The following is an 8,225-nucleotide window of genomic DNA, read 5'->3' on the forward strand; positions in this document are numbered from 1 at the left end:
TATATTCAGAGTTCAAAACAATGTAATGTTCATTGACTTATTCATTGTCCAATATACACATCAACTTGAATTGGTAAACTGTTCCAAACTGTATTTCGCAATAATAAGTGTGAGTACTGCATGAAACTTCTAACACACGATTCCCAAAACAGGCTTCGAATGAGTAGTCAATCAGTTCATGCAACGCAATGTGTTATCGCAATGTGTTATCCACCACTATAACGAAGGTATATCACGGGCACGAGGCCACCTACAGTAAAATACCAGACATTTTACAAATAATAATATTCATCTCACTAATAAGTGCTAATTAGAAATATTACCTACAAACTGTTCTTAAAACCTATTTACAATTGTTGTAATGTTTACAGCTTATAGGTTAACATAATCCATGTCTATCCTGACATCTACACGTACGGTATATACTAAGGCCTATTTGTTCCTGGCTTATCAAACTACGGTCACAGACCGTTTTGTACTAACACCAAGCCTTTACCGCACTCAATCACTACCCGAATCACAAAGAGCCAAGGTCTTTTAACTGCAAGTAGTTTACATATCAATGGTGCGTGGCACATGTACATGTAGCAATGGCATAAAATACCATAGCACATAACTTAACGTGACACCATGTTTGGTAGGAGTCTGTCTAATGCGATTGGTCCAATCGTTAGTCACTAGCAGTATTTGATAATTTTCACTATACTGACCCTTGTGATTTTTTACCTATAGGTGAAGAGTAGTTTTTCATGTTTAGAAGGTCCTAAGCATCATTCCTGGTAAATTCGAGCTCAATTGGGCTATTTTGAAAATTTGACCTGATGACCCCTATGTGACCCCTCATCCCAGACTGGGGTGTAGGAGGTGTCGCCGGTTCTTAATGACGAAATTTGATTGAATTTGGTCCAATGGTTTGCCATTAGTAACATTTTGAACCTTTGACCTATGAACTTTGACATATGGGATGAAGAGTATTTTTTCATGTTTAGAAGGTCCTAAGGATCATTCCTGGTAAATTTGAGCTCAATTGGGCTATTTTGAAAATTTAACCCCGATGACCCCTATGTGACCCCTCATCCCAGACTGGGGTGTAGGAGGTGTCGCCGGTTCTTAATGACGAAATTTGATTGAATTTGGTCCAATGGTTTGCCATTAGTAGCATTTTGAAATGTTACTAGAGAGAAGAAAAGAATAACCCTTTAATGACCTTTGACCGTAAATCGCTGAAAACCATAAGACCCTACATTATGCCAATACATATGTGCCCAGGACAAGACTGTGCTATGATATTTGTGACAGAAGTCTTTATTCATTTATTCAAGTTTTTTACCCTAATGACCCCTATGTGACCTTTGACCCAAGCAGTGAACATCCCATGTATGAAAGGTGTCACCGATTATACTGACCAGGTTTGGTTGAAATCAGCACAACCGTTTGGCACTAGTAGCGTTTTGAAATGTTGGCAGAAAAAGATAAAAATTACCCCTTAGTGACCATTGACCCCTTATCCCTGAACACCCTATAGACCCTGCCTTATGCCAACGTATATGTGCAAAGGACAAGACTGTGCTACGTTATTTGTGAGACAAGTAGTCTTTTATACGATTTTTGGTTTTTTGACCCTAATACCCCTTATGTGACCTTTGACCCCACGTTGTGAACAACACATAAATGGGCCACTAGTAGCCTTTTAAAATGTTGCCAGAAAGAAAGAAAGAAACTCTAGGAAACAGAACCCAGTCAGCATGCTGCTGACTGGGTAAAGAAAGAAAGAAGAAACTGCTAATAAACAGAACCCAGTCAGCTGCTGCTGACTGGGTAAAGAAACTGCTAAGAAACAGAACCCAGTCAGCTGCTGCTGACTGGGTAAAGAAGGAAGAAACTGCTAAGAAACAGAACCCAGTCAGCTGCTGCTGACTGGGTAAAGAAAGAAAGAAAGAAACTGCTAGGAAACAGAACCAGTCAGCATGCTGTTGACTGGGTAAAAAATATTTACATTTAATATTCGTTTAGCCACCATATTGTTTGTGTTAACTTTTCATCACAACAACCTTTAACCACTTTTGTCATTTCCAACCACAGTTACGTAACTTAATTTGCAAATACGCCCTCTACGGCGAATAAGTAACTAGCATCTAATTCGCTGTAACATTCAACCTAAGATATTATTTTGTCATCTTCTGACATGGATATATGACCTTTGACCACATCTATCAATTCCAACCACAGCAAAGATACTAGAAATACAAGACAGAGTTCTCGCATTGTAAAAATGAGGCGGAAGTCGTGCCCAACGTAGGCGGCACCCTTCTTTTTAACCATGCAAGTTTCCTATACTTCGTGCCCAACGTACAGGGCGCCCTTCTGTTGCTAAGTATATCCAGACGCAAAAAGCGCCCTTCCTTTTCCACTAATGGAGGAAAACTTTTTCACTAAAAGTGCGTCCGGCCATGCGATTCTGCGCTGTATTGTTGTTTTATTCTTTACTGATTCATGATTATGCTTTATATTGTTTTGTGTATTATTTGGATAATAGCAACGATTTCTACCGCCACCAAGGAGGTTATGTATTCACCGATGTCACTGTCTGGGTGTCTATTCCAGTTTGTTTTTATATCTAGTATCTTTGTTGAGAATTGATAATAAAATACGCGACGACTTGGTAACGAAAGTTTGGCACAAGTTTTTTTTAGATCCAGCTGTAGGGGCGTTCCATTTTTCGTATTCCCACCATGCATTTCGGTGGAACACGGTGGAACACTTTTTTTGTGTGGAGAACTCTATCTTGTATTTCTAGTATCTTTGACCACAGTTACGTGACTTATGTTGCAAACACGCCCTCTACGGCGAATAAGTAACTAGCTTCTAATTCGACATAACACTCAAATTATGCTATTATTTGATAATATTTTGACATGAGTATATGACCTTTAACCACTTTTATCATTTCCAACCACAGTTACGTGACTTATGTTGCAAACACGCCCTCTATTTTTAAATTATTTTTCTCATTCTGGACAGCGCCACCAACGAAAAAGTTAATTTATTTTTAATCCTGAAAAAAAAAGAGTATGGGACGCCAATTAAATTAGGTATGGCGCGCACTAAGTGCAATAAAGAGTGAGTAACCCAAAATTAGGGACTGGAACCCAGGCTATTTACTGCGATATCCCAGCTAGCCGTTGACAGGCACGTTTTCAGTGAAGAAAACTCCCGGACCAGTGGTGGCGCCTGAGGGGCTGGGGGCTATAGCCCCCCCCCCGTCGGGGAAGCATAGCTCCCCCGTCGGAGAAGACGATAAATTTTGTCGGGGAACAAACAAATAAAAAAAATATTTACATGTAATATTTGTTTAGCCACCATATTGTTTGTGTTAACTATTCATCACAACAAGAACAACAACAATAATAATAATAATAATAATAATAATAATAATAATAATAATAATAATAATAATAATAATGATTCAATGAGACTAATTAAAAATAATTTGCGTTCTGTTATGACAAATGCTCATTTAGATAGCCTCATGATGGTTGGAATACATCGTGATAGGTGAAGCAACATTGACCATGACAGCGTGGTTGACAGATTTCATGCAAAATTTCCAAAATATAGAATTTCACTTTCAAGATTGAGGATTTGAAAATAAATTAAATGGTTACATTGCATACCGGTACCCTTTGTTTCTTGCTTTATTCAAAATGTTTTGGTTTTGGAAGCTGATTTCAACATTAGAAAGCATAGCCTACATGAAGTCATATTATAGTAACTCGATGCCTATCAAATAAGTAATAAAAATTCGCCATAATCCATCAAATATCCCCACCGGTTCAAGTATCCCCACCGATTCGTTCCACTAGCTCCCCCCCCCCGTCGGGGCCTTTAGCCCCTCCGTCGGGCAGGTCCTGGCGCCACCACTGTCCCAGACCCGATTAGTAAATATGTTTATTGCAGTGCCATAAATACAAAAAATAAATTAAAAGTTAATATACATAGTGTTCTCCGTAAACTGCCCCAGCCCACTGCTGACAGGCATATTTAAGACTTAATGGATTTTCCAAACGTACAATATCGAGGAAAATAGTTTTCACTACGTAGCCCCGGCCAGCCGCTGACAGGCACGTTTTCAGTGAAGTAAACTGACTGAATCTGAAATGAGTGTTGCGAGGTACAGCAGGGTACCCGTCATTATTTTTGGACAGTATTATTGCCTGTCGTGCTGCCCCAGCCATGCTGAAAGGCCTGTGTATAAGGTTACAACAGGGTAACCAGGACGGTTTGTAGATGAAACGTTTATGAGTGTAATTTTTCCCCAGCCCTCTGCTGACAGGCGTGTTTGCGAAATACATGGCGTTTTATTGTCCCAGCTAATTGCTGAAACTCAGACCGACATAATTTATGCGACATGCGGATGTAATTGCGGAAGGCTTGTGAGTTCCATCTTCCCATAGTGCGAATTTCCGCTTCGGGCCGGGCGCCCTATTTCTGCTTCCCAGGTTGCAGCCCCAATTCGAAACCAAAATCGTTACGCCAGAACGATTTTGGCTTTCAAATTACCTCTGTCTAAGCATGGAGGCATGCTCTAAAGTGGCCCTTAGCTACTCTACTAATAAGGTTATGTTATCTGTGCAAGAGAGTAACGTGAAAAAAAACTATTGCTGCCTTCAGTTTGGTGTTAACGAATGAGGGAGGAACAGGATTCCCGTCCTCTAATTGGAAGAGGGGCCCCGAGACATGCTTAAAATAGGCTTGTGAAAAGATCATTCATAGGCAGATTAGGGACCCGCTATTCAATCGTCCAGCTCGAAAATGTGGCAGTTACACGATGATATTATTGCCTGTGTACAATGGTGGCGCCAGGATTTGCCCGATGTGGGGTGGGGGAGGGGAGTTGTCCGAGGTCTCCGACGGGTAGAGGGGGGCCGCCGTTCCGATGAAAAAAGGGGCGTGGTCGGGAACTGCTCAAAATGTCTCGAAAGCGTTCCATGGGGGCGAAGTCCCCGAAAAATAGGCCTATGACAATTTAGGGGTTTCAAAGGCTTATTTAATTGAATTTGGAGTCTACTAATGTAGAAAATAAATAGGCCTATACATTTTTTCTCCTCACCGAATTGTGTTTGTTTTTTTCCCGACCGGGAGGGGTAAGCTCTCCCCGACGGGAGAATGCCTAACCCCCTTCCCCACTGGCGCGACACTACCTGAATATAACATCATTTTGTACAATTCTATATTATTTCATACATTTTATATTTGTAACAGAGGTAACAATTTCCATGACTTTGTAACGATTTTCATAACATGACAATAAAATTCAATCTCAATCTGATATGTTAGGAAAAATTAGGCCGGGAGCCAAAATCGTTACGCCAGAACGATTTTGGCTTCCAAATTACCTCTGTCTAAGCATGGAGGCATGCTCTAAAGTTGCCCTTAGCTACTCTACTAATAAGGTTATGTTATCTGTGCAAGAGAGTGCGAAACGTGTAGCTTGTGTTGTATGGGGTGATGTGATCAGTGATAGCTTTTCTGAAGACCTTTGGATGTATTACGCAAGCTGTGCGTTCTATTTTATTATTTGGTAATTTACCTAATAAAATAAAAACATTAGTAAAGCGTTGCAACGATACAATAGTATAATGAATAAAAATAGCAGCCAGAAATTTTAAAAATATCAGAGAGACAAAAATAATAACAATGATTAAAAAAAAAAAAAAAAAAAAAAACCAACGAAAATCAACGACACATTTTACGCTCGCCACGACAATAAAAGTGTAAAATACAGGCTTAAACATACACACAACATAGGGAGCTTGACATAACAACACAAAACACAATACAGTGGAGAAAAAACACAATTCGTCGGGAAGAAATAAATGAATATACCTATGTGTTTACGTTACAGGGAAATAAAAAAAAATCTGGCAATAAATATTATTATTATTATTAATTTTTTTTTTTTTTTTTTTGATATATGCAAGTCTTAAGCTTTTTCGTTTTCCTGGATGTATTATTCTACTTACGTCGTTTTCTGATATCATATGTTTTCAAGGCTCTTCTGAGTTATGTTGATTGAACAAGTATCTCCAACTCTATTCAAGCTCAAGTATGTACTTTTTAGTGAAACTCTTCATACACCTTATAGACGGCTGACCATCAGATTGGAAGTGCTGAAGATATTTTTTTTTTCGTAGGCATCATTTGTTGCAAGCTGGCAAGAAGGCGAATTCTCATCACCAGCTCTTGGCTCACATGAAACGGGTTGTTGCCACGCTGAATTTTTATTTAAGTGTAATCATCAACTTTATCAACTGACTACCAAGCTTAGTGAAGACGAAACACAAATATGCGAAGGAGATATCACATTAGAAGAATGTTGTAAGGCGCTAAATTGTATGAAAAAAAGAAAATCACCCGGAAGCGATGGACTTACGGTAGAATTCTACTGTTTTTTCTGGAATGAGATAAGTAACTTATTATGCGAAGCAATAAATTATACCCATGCCAATCATAACATGATGTCGCTTTCACAGAGACTGGGAGTTATTAATTTAATCTTTAAAAAAGGTGATAAATATGACTTGAATAATTACAGGTCTATAACACTATTAAATCTAGATTTCAAGATAACGGCCATCTGCCTAGCTAACAGAGTACAAGAAGTAATTAAATCAATAGTAGATACAGACCAAAAAGGATATATTAAAGGGCGCTTCGGAGGAGAAAATATTCGATTAATCGAAGACTTAATGGAATATACATGCTCTACCAAAGCTGAAGGTGCACTGATTTCATTAGATTTCCAGAAAGCTTTTGACAGCGTAAGTAGGAGGTTCATGATTTCAGTTTAAAAAAACAATTTCGGCGATTCTTTTGTAAGCTGGATACAAACATTATATGCAAATACTGAATGCTGTGTAATTAATAACGGTTGGATGTCTGAAAAATTTATCATGCAACGGGGAATTAGACAAGGATCTCCTCTGTCTGCATTATTATTCATCATTATAGCAGAAATTATGGCTACTAAAATCCGTAAAAATAACAATATTAAAGGAATTAAACTCCCAAAAATAAATAGATAACGATCATGAAGTAAAAATAGCCCAGTTAGCAGACGATACAGTATTATTCGTCAGTACATTTAACAGCATTGATCGAAGTCTGCAAACAGTAGATGAATTTTGTAATATAGCAAAATTGCGTCGGCAGCGGGTGGGCCTCGGTCCTGATGTTCATGGTGGGGGGCCCGGTTCCTCAGTAGAAGGAGGGACCGGCCCGGTAGGGGGGAGGCTGATGCTTTTCACCCACGAATGGGAACAGCTGTCACCGGACAGCTGGATCATGCAGACTATATCCCGTGGGTACCAGATAGAGTTTACTTCCGCTCCGGTTGCGTACGGAGGGATGAATACGCCCATTCCAGCCTCCCCCGAGAAGAGGGAAGCCCTGTTTTCAGGGGTGAACGACCTTCTTTTGAAAGGGGCTGTGGTCGAAGTTTTTCCGACTACCGAAGACAAGGGGTTCGTTTCCACACTCTTCCTGACAGAAAAATCGTCAGGCGGATGGCGCCCTATCCTAAATCTGCGTCGGCTGAACCAATAGATCAGACCGCAAAAATTCCGCATGGACACTCTCGCTCTTATTCTCCAGGGGCTCATGCCCGGGGACTGGGCCGCTACTATAGACCTCAAGGATGCTTACTTTCACGTGCCTATTTTCCCAGAAGATCGCAAATGGCTGTGTTTCCGTCTGGACGGTCGTACGTATCAGTTCAAAGTTCTTCCCTTCGGTCTATCCACGGCTCCTCGGGTGTTTACATGGGTGGTAAAATCCCTAGGTGCAGTGTTCCACGCGAGAGGGATACGTATTTTCATGTACCTAGACGACTGGCTCGTGGTCGCAAATTCCCGAGTGACTCTGTTGCATCATCTCAGCATTGTCTTAGACATGACGGAAACAGTAGGGTTCATTATCAACTGGGAGAAATCGGTTTTGGTTCCCACGCAACTTCCGCTGTATCTGGGGGCGCACATCGATCTTGTTCGTTCAGTGGCGTTCCCCTCCACGGGTCGGATCCGCAAGTGCCAACTAGCAATCACTCAGCTTCTTTCCCTTCCGCATTCCCCAGCCGAGTCGTGGCTGCGGATGTTGGGGCTGTCTCTTATACACATCTAGATGTGTATAAGAGACAGCTACCCGACTAGGTGACCTTAACGTTCTCG

This window comes from Anneissia japonica, unplaced genomic scaffold, assembly GCF_011630105.1.
Source record: "Anneissia japonica isolate Jap-2015-1 unplaced genomic scaffold, ASM1163010v1 scaffold4600_len25710_cov101, whole genome shotgun sequence".
In the NCBI taxonomy this organism is placed as follows: Eukaryota; Metazoa; Echinodermata; class Crinoidea; order Comatulida; family Comatulidae; genus Anneissia; species Anneissia japonica.